General features: G+C 42.1%; 1 protein-coding gene across 5 annotated transcripts in view; it reads right to left on the minus strand.

The window, feature by feature from the left end:
- Positions 1–14837, minus strand: part of SH2D4B (SH2 domain containing 4B) — a 92404-nt gene that overhangs the window by 65765 nt on the left and 11802 nt on the right. Inside the window, exon 1 of one of the 5 annotated variants that reach the window (XM_081005037.1) lies at positions 1162–1178. The exons of the other annotated variants lie outside the window; for them this stretch is intronic. The gene's annotated coding sequence lies outside the window, so the exon portion shown is untranslated. Of the gene's footprint in view, positions 1–1161; positions 1179–14837 lie in introns of those variants that run through there. 5 annotated transcript variants of the gene reach the window in all.

Consider the following 14837-nt stretch of genomic DNA (forward strand, 5'->3'; position numbering starts at 1 on the left):
AGCAACCACTGAATGGTCAGAACTGAATGAAAAAAAGAAAAATCAGACTCTGGGAAAATTAAACAGAAATCTCATAAAAAGCAGGGTGGCCGGCGGGTGGGGGGTAGTTGATAGCAGCTCCTACTTTGAAGAAACAGAACAGCTACCAAATCAAAAAGTTAATATAATTGTATAAATAAAACATGAAGGGATGTTTCCATACATATACAAAAAAGGCAGTGAGGAGAAAGAAAAAAGTTGTTCAATTTAAGTCAAGCCAGAGAAAAATGATATAAGGCCCAAAGCAGATCGACTGAAAATAATGTTTAGGTGTGGGGAAAGAAATGTGTGTGAGAGGGAGGGGAATCATGGGGAAATATTGTCTAATAACTGTTTGAAACCGTATCAATAACTAGGGGCATGCAATGGCCACAAAAATCGATTTGTGTTTGTATTTGTAGATCAGGGTACTTGAGACCGTTTGAGAGCTGTCTGGTGCCTTCCTGTTTGGGACCAAATTAGATCTGTTTAAAACAAAACTCTCCCTGCCCACATTAACTTATAATGGGGAATCAAAAAAACGACTAAAACTCCCCACACACAGACTTTTTCACAGAAGTGAATGAAAATCGCAGGCATACAAGCCCCTCCAGAGTGGATTAATCCTGCCAAATCATAGGCAGACACATTTCATGAGTTTTGTGCAAGAAACCTTTGAAGTTTGATCTTTGTTATTATTATTTTTTTTAAATGATATTTATTAAGAGTTTAAAAATTACAGAAAAAAGAAAAAATAACAATAAAAAAAGAAAAAACAATAACAAAACATATAAAACATATAAAAGCAATACAATAATACAACAAAAAAGAAAAACAAAGAAGAAACTAAAACTAGCATCCAATATTCCATAGCTTTACCTTTCCTTTACTTGTTTCATTGACCTCCTCACACCTCCCTTTTTTTGTATTCTAGTTCAATTCACTATTTCAGCAAGTTCTTCCCATCTTTCTCAATTTTTATTCTATAATTTATCTTAACGATCTAACCTTGAATTTTTTCATTTTAACCCATTATCAATCAGCTTTTACTTAATTCTTTGTTACATTTCTACTAAAACCATGTAACTTCATTCCAGCATCCTCCTAACACTCATTAATTTTACAATGTTTCTGTAGATATACTTTAAATTTTTTCCAGTCTTCTTCCACCGACTCTTCTCCCTGGTCTCGAATTCTGCCAGTCATTTCCGCCAGTTCCATGTAGTCCATCAGTTTAATCTGCCATTCTTCCCTGGTGGGTAGATCTTGTGTCTGATCTTTGTTATTATTTTTAATACTTGGATCTTGTTTTCTGCCAGAAATGGATGCATGAGCAGCCCTGTTGAAAGGATGAAGCCTGCCAAATTTCAGAATTATAAGTGCAGTGATTCTTCTTCAAGGACATACTTTTTTGGGGGGGGGGATTACAATAGAAATCATAGGGTGACCAGGATACTGAAGTAATTAGTATAGATCCCAAAGAAATTCTGAAGTGGGGAAAATATTACCCACCTACCTGGCACCCAGAAAAGACCCTGTTACCACAAAGTTTGTTGGTACGATGGACTTCTGCCCTCCCCCTGGAATTTTGGGGGATATTGCCTCTTCTCCCAGGGAGAGAGATATCTGCCTTCACAAGGGAAAGGGTGATGGTAGGAAAAAACAGAATAGATCAGTGTGAAAAACAAACACTCAACATCTCTCCCACAAATTGTGGTGGTTTGAGTGCCATGGGATAATTAACTGTGATTAAAGCCTAGGCAAAAGATTCCCTGCATCTTTCCACCACTTAAGTTCAGGATGTTTTGCTATCAGCTCCATTTTGCTTTTACTGCATTTCATTTTATTTTAACGCAGTGGTAGCTTTGAAAATCCTGGGGGGGGGGGCACCTGACTTCACAGAGTAACTTGGGGCTTTAGGGAGCCCCTTATCTGACTCAAAAACTCTTGTTAAAGAGCGCGCTCCAACTCAGGCATGTGGAAACCTCGTCCATATCACTCCTATCTGCCTCATAATTCAGGAAGTAAATGAAGTTCACGCACACCCCTACCAGGAACCAAGTAGAGGGGTTCATACAGTAAAGTGACAAGAAGCAGAAGCAGTATAAATATAACATCAAAAAAAATGGGAGAAATTCACAAGTCAGCAAAGTATAAACAAAGTTGTTTATGTGTCTCCCTAAAGGCAGGAACAATAGGGCAAAGACAGTGATAACAGTGCACTTTTTTGTGGAAACCAATTTTAAAACTCCACATGGACATGGAGTATAATGTTTTCATATACAGGAAACAGTATGTCATAACAACAAACCTGTATCCCGAAGAATAGCTTGTGAGCGGTTTTAGATATATTAGAACCAAGTGATTTAAGAATGCAATGAGCAGAAAATCAAGACCTGTTTTAACCTTGCTCATCAAACGAATGAACTCAGATGTATTTATTTGTGTGAGAATGTTGCATTTAAACCTAGAATAATTAAAGTAATCCCAGGAATATTCCATCAGCCATGAAAAGAGGAGGCATAACAACACTCCTCAAACTGGAAAAGGTTTTTTGAAGCGTATGCTTGTACACAGGCAATAGAGAAGTACAACTAGGGGGTTTTTTTGTTTTTTTTATAAGATATTTATTAAAGTTTCAAAAATAAAAAAAAAAGTTACAATAGTAATAATAAGAAAGAATAAAAAAAAGAAGAAAATACAAAATACAAAAAAGTAAAAACAATTAAAAATAAATCAATCTTTCCATATCTTGTCTTTCACTCACTTGTTTCCCTGACCTCCTCACACCTCCCCTTTTTTGTATTCCAGTTCAGTAAGTTAATTCAGCAAATCCTTTCCCTCTTTGTTTTTATCTTAGACCTTTGTCTTAATATGTAATAATTGTATATTCTCATCTGTTAACAGTCCATTTTTACATACTCCTTGTAGCATTACTACTAAAAACCCCTTAGCTTCATTCCAACATCATTCTAACATTCATTAATTTTACAGTATTTCTGTAGATAGTCTTTAAATTTCTTCCAATCTTCTTCCACCGACTCTTCTCCCTGGTCTCGGATTCTGCCAGTCATTTCTGCCAGTTCCATATAGTCCATCACCTTCATCTGCCATTCTTCCAACTAGGGCTTTTTTTCAGCCAGAACTTGCCGGAACTCGGTTCCGGCATGTCTCAGGTGGGCGCTAGTGCCATTAAAAGAGAACATGGGGGGTTTCTATGGTGCATTCAGGCACCTCTTTTTCTAGGAAAAAATAGAACTGCCTACAACCTAATACATTTTCACCCACATAAACGTTGGCGTGTGTTCAAATGCTGCTTTTTATGAAACAAAATTTTGAAGAAGTACAAGGCACATGATTGTGCAAATCTAGCACATTTGGAAGACAGTGCCCAACACTAGGATGAATCAACAGCATACATTTATGCTAGATATATATTGGGCCTAATGAAGTTATGTGGTACTTTTTAAAAATAGAAACATTTATAACCCACCCTTTGGTCCCAGTTGGAATAGATTCCAATAATTTAAAATCAGAATAAAAAATTTTGATAGAGCCAATTGAGGTACTTTCATATATCCCTGTATCATGCACACCAATAAAAGGTGGAAGGAATCTGAAACATGGGACACTTACATTTAAAGTAAGGTGAACTTTAATGTTTGGTCATGTTCTCTAGGATCCTGAATTCAGCAACACAGTCCAGGCGATGGTAGGTAAGCAGTATATAAATTGTTTAAAATAATAAATAAAACAGACTGTCGTGAGCTGCACTTGACTTGTTTTATGAACAAATGCTGAGGTAAAATTATCCTGATGTACCTCTGGAAAATGGCTGTTTTGCATCGGCACACATCAACAGCAAGGCTCCTATCAAATAAGAGTTTGTGGACGTTTTATTCTCATTATTCACTACAGTGATGTGAATGATGGATGGTAGGAGGCAACACTTCAATTCGCAGTTCATTCTCTTGTGTTAATGGACACTATGTAAAACATTGCTTATGGCTAAGCAAGGTCTTTAGTCTCTCCTACTCCCCATTACTATAGCAGATGACTGTACAGCAACTACAATGGTACCTTGGGTTAAGAACTTAATTCGTTCTGGAGCTCCGTTCTTAACCTGAAACTGTTCTTAACCTGAGATACCACTTTAGCTAATGGGGCCTCCCACTGCCACCGCACAATTTCTGTTCTCATCCTGAAGCAAAGTTCTTAACCCAAAGGTACTATTTCTGGGTTAGCGGAATCTGTAACCTGAAGCGTCTGTAAACTGAGGTACCACTGTATCAACAAACCAGTGGTTTTCAACCAGTGTGCTGTGGCACCCTGGGGTGCCTTGAATGATCGTCTGGGGTGCTGCAGGCAACACTGGCCTCTGTCCCTCTTTCCTTCCCTCCATCCTCTGATGCCCTCTTGCATCTCTGCCTGCCAAAGGCTTGCACAGCTGTTTGTTGCAGCAGCCCTGGCTACAAGCTCAGCAGGTGAATGATATGTCTGGGGCTAGCCAGGGGGTCCTTTCTAAGCCCCTGTGGAGCAGTGTGTGAAGACACCTCTCTTTGGGGCAGGGGAGCAGGTCAGAGACCAGGGGTGCCAGCAGTGGTTGCCCAGAGGACTCCCAAGAAGAGGGGAGAGGAGGCTGAGGGAACACCCCACAAGGGAGGGTATTTGAAAAGTAGTGAGGGACTACCATCTCTGCAGGCAAGGGGTGACATAACTGGGCTCCTGAACCCCACAGGGGTGCCGCAGAAATGATGTAGTTGGGCAAGGGAGCCGTAGACTCAAAAAGGTTGAAAACCTCTGACGTGCCATAAACCCTTAATTTCGATGGCTTCCTACATGAGAAATAAGTTTAGACTGGCAGAGTTGGATGTTTCTCAGCCACATGCAGGGGCGGACCTACATTTTGGGGGTCTTGAAGCTTGAACTGTCATGGTGGCCCCTTTGCAACCAGCAACAAAGTCTGGGTAACCACTGTTATCTTCTTCAATGGGCCTGTTGAAGACAGATCACCACACCTATACAACATTTGTGCTACTGACTCTCAAACTTTGGGACAGTTTTCTGTAAATCCAGGACTGTCCCTGGAAAATATGGACATGTGGAGGGTCTGAGCTTCATTAGTTTCATAGCAGATCTGCCCTTGCCCACTTGTATGCATGTGACTGCTGGCCTTCTGCAGAGCACTCTTCTGTACAGAGCATGCACATCGGGACTTAAATAGAGGTCTTTCTAACTGAGAACGTAGCACTGCAGCAAACACAAACTCAAGAGTTGGAACAGAAACAGTTTTCTTCCTTTGCTTTGGATCCAAGAACAGGCATCACTTTTATAAGCAGGAACATTTCTTTTCCACCCAGGGTGTCACTGTTCCCTGAATAATGAAATTCAGGCTAGGAATCTCTCTAAAAACAAGTTAAGATAAATCTCAATAAATAGGTCATATGGAGGCAGCCTGGTACCCTCCAATTGGCTGAAAAATATCCTATTTCCCCTGATATTTGGAGCAGTGGGGGGCAGGACAGATAGGTAACAAGTCCATCTGAGGCTATTTTGGAGAGTTCACTCATCTCTGGCCCTTTGGCTTCACCTGTGCTAAGCAAACCAGCATCCCTAAGAATTGTTCGGATTACATCCTCAACACATATCATTCTAGGCTGCATCCGTGTGGTAAGTACACAGCACATTCTCTTTTTGCAGTGCCAGTGACTACAATGGCAGCCTTCCAGGAGGCAGGAGGCTGTGACTAATATAACATTGAAAATGTATACTCACTATTGCTCGTAAACACAAGCAGCGCTAGCACTAGAACCATAATATTTGCTTGTCCTTTTCCAGTGCCTTCTATGACAGATAAATAGAAACCACTTCTGGCTGAACTTCACAGCAATGAACTCAGGAAACAAGGCCTTAGAGAGCAATACGGAGCTTAGGACTCTGGCCTATAAGAATCATTAGTCTCCAATGAACTGCACTGCCAGTCTAATATATGCCATGGTCTGGAGTGGCTGTTCCCAGCCTCATGCTCGCAAAAGGCCAACAAAACTAAAAGAAAAAAGAAGTTTCAGAACATTAAGAGGGGAGGGGAAGCAGAGGAAGAACCTTCCACAATACACCAGGCAGTAAGAATTTTATGAAGAAGACCCTCTGACCTGCAAAACTATGAACTAAATAAAAAACAATTTCGTGGCAATAATGCTTGCCTGCAGCATCATTCATGGGGAGTGCTACCCCCCCCCAAAAAAACTAAGTTAGCATCCCCATTTATGGGCCCCTGTGATTAACTGAAGGTACTTTTCACACTTTCTCAGAATTTTCATTATCACCATCTACTCACTTCTATCCATCGGTGACAGAAAAGGGGTAGGGAAGAGAGCTTTGGAATGGAAGGGATCTGAGAGTTTCACTTCTGAGCCACTGACATGTTGCTCTCCCTCTTCCTTTTGTGAGGGAAGATCAGTGTACATGCCAACTTTTCCATCCCAAATCCAGGACACCCAAACCCCCATCGGGTCTGCTTGTCTGATCAGCAATCTGAGGGCTCATCCATAATTGCCCTTGTCCTTGAAAAAAAGCAGGTGTCAGAGCAGTTTCCCCCTTGTCCCACACTTTCTAGCATGGGTAAGAGCAGTTTTGACCTTGCCTTGCTGCTTTACCCCAGAAAACCCACTCTTTAACTATAAATTGGAGCAAACATCAATCCAGAGAAAACCCAATCAATGTTTTACTCCAGTTCAATGGTAAAGAGTGGGTTTCCTCAATGGAGCAATGGCAAGTCTGGATAAACCTTCAGAGTCCCTTGGTACCTAAGAACCTGGCTCCAAGATTCCCTGTGATAACCTGTAATACAGTTTTGGGGATCCATCAATAATGGAATTGAGATGCCGCATACCAATATTATATTCACCCATTTTTAACAAACCTAAGAACGTATGTAAGAAAATCTGTCTCCAGCCCCAGCAGAAGGCAGGCAGGTACAGAAAGATCTGCATCTCTCATTTGAGGCCTCAAGTCATTTGCATTCATGCTGCTAATTAAAAGCCATTTAAAATAACTGGGGCTGTAGATGATGGGATATTGCTAGAATCAGCTCATTGCATGCAGGCTCATTTATCATTGTTTTTAGCAATTATGGCATCCTTGACAATTCCCCATTGTTTGCCATCTCCACAGCCTTTTGAAATTGATTCATTTTTGTGTGGAAAGTCCATTGCAAACCCAATTGGATATCAAATCTCAGAGAAATACCATCAGTTAGACAAGGGTTGCAGCACACTCAGCCAAACGAAATATTCAGGTACTTCAGTCACTCTATTGTGTGGTAGATTAATTGCTAATTAAATTATCGTTTTAGTGGATCATTGCCTTGGAACCTTAGTAACATTAAGGTACTTCCAAATCCTGCTTGCTGCTGACTACAATTTCCTGTTTAATCCCTTTGTTTCTATCACATGTTCCTCACAACTAAAGCTCCCTAGATGCAGTAAACTAGTATAACAGAAACTGGACTGCACTAAACTTGTCTTCCTAAGGTCCTAGTTTGTTTCATGTGGAGGGTTGGTTAATATGCGGAAGAATTTAAAAATATAAGACAAACACCTGCTGTGGCACAGTCCTGATTTCTACCATTTTGTTTTGTGTGGTGTGTGTTTTAGCATTTGGCAGTTCATCCACAGCTATGGCTCTCCCCATATTATTAAGTTTATTATTATTATTATTAAGTTTATTAAGTTTTATTAAGTTTGCAGATGACACCACCATAATGGATTTAATAACAGGTGGGGATGAATCAGCTTATAGAGGGGAGGTCCAAAAAATATCTACAGCGAACAACTTGCACTTTAATATCAGCAAGACAAAGGAGATGGTGTTGGACTTTCGGAAGAAGAGAGGAGAACTAGCCCCGCTGTACATCAGGGAGGGCTGTGTGGAGAGAGTCTCTTCCTTTAAATTACTAGGAGTTTATCTCAGTGAAGACCTTACTTGGAAAATAAATACAACCCAGGTGGTTAAGAAAGCCCAACAGAGACTCCATCTCCTCAGAGTATTGTGGAAGAAGGATGTCAATCAACATTTGATTATCTCCTTCTACCGGTCAACAATAGAAAGTGTCCTTTCATACTGCATCACGGTGTGGTACGCTGGTTTGACACCATCTGATAGGAAGTGCCTACAGAGGGTGGTGAATACAGCACAAGATATTATGGGCTGTCCTGTGAATCCGCTGGATGAAATAGCAGAAGAACGTTGCCTCAGGAGAGTGAGGAAATTTCTCAGGGATGATTCACACCCTGGCCAGCACTTTCTTGATCTACTGCCCTCAGGCAGAAGATATAGAAGCATGATTAGTCACACCAACAGGGTAAAGAACAGCTTCTATCCATGGGCTGTTAGGCTGTTGAATGAAAAGATAACAACAGGGCAACTGACTTTTGGGTTTGGTGGGTGTGCGTCAGTAAACGAGGGGAATTAAGACTAAGAGAGCTGAGTGGGGGGTGCTCATGTAATCTCACTGTATACAAGTTGTACAAGTGACAATAAAGTATTTCAGTTTCAATTTCAATCCTAGACTCTCATTCAGAAGCACAGGATTCTGTTTTGGCTGCCATGGCAACCAAGGTTCTTAACAAGCTGGAGGCCCATTGGGTGGTTGGAAGGACCATCAAGTGGTTGGCTATACCTGGCTACATCCCTATCCAGCTGGCTTTGACCCAACTTTCTTTGCATCTCGCTGTCCATTTGGACTCTGTCCACTGCTTCCTCTGCAGCTGAAGCTCAGATTTCCTGCAGCCTTTGCCTCCTCCTCATACTGTTCAGCTGTAGTCCACCTCTGTAGCCATGCTGGAAGAAAAGAGCTGACTTTGTGACATCAGCTGCCATTGAACCAATCTCCTCTGGAATTTAGATTTGACCTGGCGGTGGAGATTTGTGCAGTAGCTGCTGATGTCACAAAGACCCTGAGCTACCCCCTGCTAAAGCAAGAGGAAGCAGTCCTGTCCCAGTGTAGAGTCCCTTGAGAGAAGAAGCAGTTGGGGTCCTCCTAAGAGAAATATAGTAAGTTCCTCAAATAAAGCTTAGTACTTTCCTTCTCCTCCTTAGCTACCAAAAGAATTCAGGAGGGAAGCTTGAGACACGCAATTGCAGAGATGTGGGACACGCATCATCTGTTAAAAATAACACATTTCATCACTTTCCTTACGTCAAAGCGTTATTTGGCTATTGTATGTTTATTTGAACTGCTTGTTTATTGAACCCTTAGGTCATGCATCCCCAGGGCTCAGGACAGGTTATTTGAAACAAACAAATCACCTGACCTTACATTTAGAAACTTGTGTTCTCATCCTTGCTGCTTAAAAGATTTCATACTTATTTGTTTCCTTTCTGCTATATTCTGCTGCAGCTGTTCTGCACATTTCAAATATGCTCCATCAGCATTCAGTGATCCACCATAGACCTAATCATTCTTCTTTGTAGTTTTTGAGACAAGCTTTTGAAGGCTTGTTTTCTCTCCCTCCCTCCCTCCCTCCCTCCTTCTCTCCCACCACGTATTTTGAAGCCTAGTGCATCCTAATGTACTGAATGGTTTAGCACAGGGGATGGGCAATGAAATTAACTACCACTTACATTTTTTATCAATGCTCACTGTTGATGAATTGTCACACGTTCTGATATGGATTTGTCAGATCTGCAGGATAAATACTATTCAGTTTCATAATCAATGGGCTAATAATGCCCTTATAAAAGCTACATTGGAGCACATGATAAGAGCATATTTGAACTCTTCATCCACATTTCTGGGCTTAGATGTGGGTAATATTCATGATACCTGCTTAGGCCATTGATAGCCACACTAGCTTTGTCCCATTTTTGCCTTGTTTCCATGCCTCTGTTTTCTCACTGTAGCTTATTTATTATCTTCCCCCATGCTTCCTACATGCACTGGTTCTGTGGATACAGTATTGTTAAGAACTGTGTGTGCTGTTCTCCATTTTCAGTTGCCACAAATGCAAAGAGTTGATGGGCAGCTTTGAATTTTAAAAGCTCTCACTCTCCATTAAGCTCAAGCCAAGACACCGTAGGCAAAAATAGTCCCTCCTTATCTGAGTGCTGTGAAACAAGCCTTCATCCTCCCTGCTGCTATGAGAGGCAGCGGTGCCCCTGCTAGCCACTTATATGCCCTCTACCATAAACCAAGTTCATGAGTGTTGCTGCTGAGATGACACATTCTCACTGCTGAGCAGCTGCAACTGGCATGGTAAGGCTATGCTGCTCACGTGACCTTTGATCAGCTGAGTAATTAATAATAATAATAATAATAATAATAATAATAATAATTTATTTCTACTCCGCCCATCTGGCTGAGCTTCTCCAGCCACTCTGGGCGGCTTTCAACAGAACATTAAAAACAGAATAAAACTTCAAACATTAAAAACTTCCCTAAACAGGGCTGCCTTCAGATGTCTTCTAAAAGTTGTTTATTTCCTTGACATGTGATGGGAGGGCATTCCACAGGGCAGGCGCCTGGTTCCCTGTAACTTCACTTCTCGCAGTGAGGGAACCTCCAGAAGGCCCTTGGCACTAGACCTCAGTGTCCAGGCTGAACGATGGAGGTGGAGACGGTCTTTCAGGTATAATCCTTCAGTTCCTGCATCATGCTGGGAAAGGGAGGGGAAGGAGCATAGCAGGCAGGTCAGTGTGGTGCAAACACACTGGCAGGAGCACCAGATTGGATCTGCTGGTGCATTTGCACCATGCCAACCTCACCACTGCATCGCTCCCCATCCCAGTATGCTGCAGCGACTCAGCCAGACACAGAGATCAGGTGAGCAGGTTAGCTCCACCATACCATCCACTGCTACAGATGAGGTATTTCCTCTGTGAAGGAACAAAATCCCTTAGTTAATGCTTCCAGTGCTGAACGTCTGATGTTCTCATCACCACCTATAGTTTCTTATTTCAGTAGCAGGACACACTTTATGGTTTTAAGGTCCAGGTATAGAGTCAATCAGAAGTTGCAATGGTGCCATTCCATCTGGTCTGCTACCCTCACCAACCATACTGATACCTGTCTTTCCAGACCATTATTTTACTTCAGTGTTGATAATGTAATATTTATTGCCAATTTTGCACCTTGTTCAGGTTGTACCCATCCCAGTTATACTAGTGAGAAATCATATATGGTTTTCTCATTCATCCTTGCTGAAAATTCAGTCAGTTTTCACTCATGATTCAAAATGCCTTTCCTATTCTTATAAAACTGGCTGATAACTCTTGCCTAGCCTCTAGTTCATTAAAGCCTGTAAAAAAATTCTTTCAATAGGAATCATTTATGAATACTTGCAAAATCATCCAATTAGAGCCTCTGGAACTTTGGGAGTTAGGGTTGCTAGGTGACTTGTATTTTAAAAGGCATATCTTAGGGCCAATTCATTTTATTTTCCCTGTTGGGGAACCTATTTCTGAGTACAAAGTACACACAGCATTATTGATGAATGGTTCAGCTCACACATGTATAAATCATGGCCTTTTCTGGCAAAATCCCTGCAAGCATTAAGGGCCTGGGTCCTCCTGCTTACAAGCATTTCCCAGCAAATATTGCAGATAATAGACATGCATGCCATCAGCATGTTTGGCAATAGGTTCCAAAATAATGTATGAAATGGCACTACAGTGTGCTCGCCTCACTGATCTACAGAGTCTAATCAATGTCATTAACTCCAAATTAATGCAGGCACAGAATGATAGCCATATGCCTGCATTAACTTCTTGGTCCTCTGTTTGAACAGATAGCACCGAAACATTAAGAAAATACCCAGCCTAATAATGTAATATTGCTTTCTCCCACCACCACTCAATGCCAAAGACTCAAAAACTTGCTCCAAGCATTTAAAACAACAACAACAGTTGCAGATCCTCCAAGTGTCCCTATTTTTCAGGGACAGTCCTGGATTTACAGGAGCTGTCCTGGTTTCTGATTTGATCTTTGAATGTCCTGCTTTTCCTTAGGATTTTCTTGTTTTTACTGGAAAAACGTTGGTGAGTATGGAGTTATGTGACCCCCTGAGTCAAGGAGATAAGTAACTACAGTGGACTGTTGGGTTACGTTACCTTTGGGTAACGTAACTTTCGCACTGTGACGGTGGCAAACTTGGAAGTGTATACTTCCGGGTTTCGCCGCGCACGCATGCACACAAGCGCTCTGCGTGCCGCATGCAGAAACACTCTATCGCGCCACGTGCATTTGCAGAAGCAGCGCCTCATGTTGCAGACTTTTCGGGGTACGTAAGGACCCCCAGAACGAATTAAGTTTATATCCAGAGGGTCCACTGTACACAACTTTTGGAAGACATCTGAAGGCAGCCATGTAAAGGAAAGGGTTTTTTAATGTTTAATGTTTTATTAGGTTTTTATGTATGTTAGAAGTCACCCAGAGTGGCTGGGGCAAGCCAGCCAGATGGGCGGGGTATAAATGGTGTTCATGTCAGGAGCTCGTCCTACACTTGAGTAGGACCCTGGCAGAGACACATGCCCGACTGGCATGTTCCCTCCCTCCTGGTCGATGATTCAGAGCTTCAAAAGCTTTCTTCAGCCTGAACATCACAGTGACCGATGCCAACAGACATCGGCACACTTAGGGATCCACAGAGTCTTCGCAGCTTGCGTAACAGACCTCAGCAACTCAGCATTTTGGCTAATCTACTTTATTTACATATAAACACACACGGAGCACTGCAACATGGCTCCCTCTCTAGCATCAGACAGCAAAGAGAAAAAACAAAGGACAATAGTTCCACTTCACGGAACACAGTAACACAAACATCCTGTCTCCGTCACTTCCCACTTTGTGGAGTCAAAACACATACCGTCATGTGATAGACAACAATCCCATGACTGCAATCCCGGAGCAGGAATTCTAACAGTTTATGGAATGGGATGTCCCTATTTTCATTGGAGAAATGTTGGAGGGTATGCAGTTCTTACAGAAGTCAAGCCGTGGGATAGTCATCCCTGCTTTAGACTACTATTTAGTGTAGTTGACCAGCTCCACTCCATCCGAAAAAAAGCCATTGTGTTTAAATGAGCTGATTTTGTAAGCATTGCCTTGGATTTCATTGGCCAATGGGAAGCAACAGGAAAGAAACAGAGAGGGGTGTTTTGTGAGTTTAAAAGGCAAACATGAGGAGAGGAGGCAACAATATGGCAGTTGGGATAAAGAACTAGGGAGGCAATTGGGAACAACAATGAAACAGGCAAGTGGAGTGACAGGGGGAAAGCTAACTTACACTAAATGAAGGGTTGGGGGACTAAACACTATTGAAAGAGCTACCTATAGATATACAGAAGACATAGGGGGACGCAAATGGTGCTAAGAAAACTAATACCCACACCAGATGGAGGCAAGAAACCAAATGCTACTCACTAAAGAAAAAAGGCAATGGCAAAGAGAATACCTAACCCCTTACACAACTGTGTCACACTCTTATGCTGAAACAGTACCACGCATTTTCAGCCGACACACAACCAAAGCTCCATGGCAGGAAGTCAGGTTCAGCACCCTATCTAGTGGCTTTTGCTGCCAGGGGATGCTGAATGTTGGGTTCAGTAAAGCTCAATGTGTAGCAGGTAGGCAGGTTAGCAACGTCCCCCAAACACCCTCTCATACATTTGACACCCAGTTTAAGGATGTTAACAAGGTCACGGCAAATGTTCTGTAGCATCAATTGCAGTGGTACTCACTCTTGTCACTCTTGAGTAAGTGTGCCTAGGATTGTGGCCTAAACTATAAAAATAATCCCAAGTTTCATGCCTTGTAAGTCTTCTATTTATTGCTGTGTGTTCATGCTGCAACTACCGTTCCTATCTCCTGCCATCTGCTCCTCCTGGGCTGAGGACTTCAGCCCTTGTGGTCTCCCCCAAAGACATGCCCTCTGGACAAGGTGCAAGAGTCACAGCCCCTGGAAGGAAGGGAAGTGAAACAGCCTTTATCAGGAGTCCCAGGTGAACAAGAGCTCTCACTGCCTCTTCAAGTGGGCAGCTCTCCAAGCGAGAAGGGTGAGGAAAAGGAGCCAAGATTTTGCGAGGGGATATGCAAAGCTGCTCTGCTGCAGGAGTTATTGGATGAAACAAATCACATGGGCCTAATTCAGACTGGATTCAGGCCTGGTTCAGGGACAGAAGCAGCCTTGGTTGCCCTAAGAGATTTTCAGGGCGTATGGTCCAGTGGCTTTTTCCTCCTTCTATTTGGCTTTTGATACCATCGAGACTGGATCATCTCCATGGGTTGGACCTAGTGGTCACAGTGCTGCACTGCTTCCACTCCCAAAATTTCCAATACGAAGTGGCCCAAAACCAGGATACCATTTTTCAGGGCTGCGTGTGAATCATGTGACTCACACGAGCTTGTGCCCCCCTCAAAAAAGCTTTTTTTCAGGGCAGAGATCTTGTGCGGTGCTCCAAAGTGTGCATTTGGGGGCACTGTGTTTTTTAAAAAGCGCTTTTCAGGGGTCTTGTGGGACAGCCAGCCACATGAACTATGCCTCTTTATCCACGTGCTAACTTCTCCAGCAAGTTGTTGTATTTTGTTTATTTTTATTGTTATCATTATTGGACAGCCTTGTAAAATAAAATTGCTGGAAGGCTGAATTGAGGATGGTTTTATACAGGTGTTTTTTATTGCTGCAGGTTATAAACTCTTGCTAGTTTTAAGTTATGCTTGTCTTTAACAGATACGCTATTTTAATTATTTGTTTTATTGTACAACAGTTTGGGCATTTTGTGGAGAAGAGGCCAACAAGCTTTATATATAAAAACAGATAAGA

Source organism: Podarcis pityusensis (assembly GCF_964106645.2).
Source record: "Podarcis pityusensis genome assembly, chromosome: 5".
Taxonomy (NCBI): domain Eukaryota; kingdom Metazoa; phylum Chordata; class Lepidosauria; order Squamata; family Lacertidae; genus Podarcis; species Podarcis pityusensis.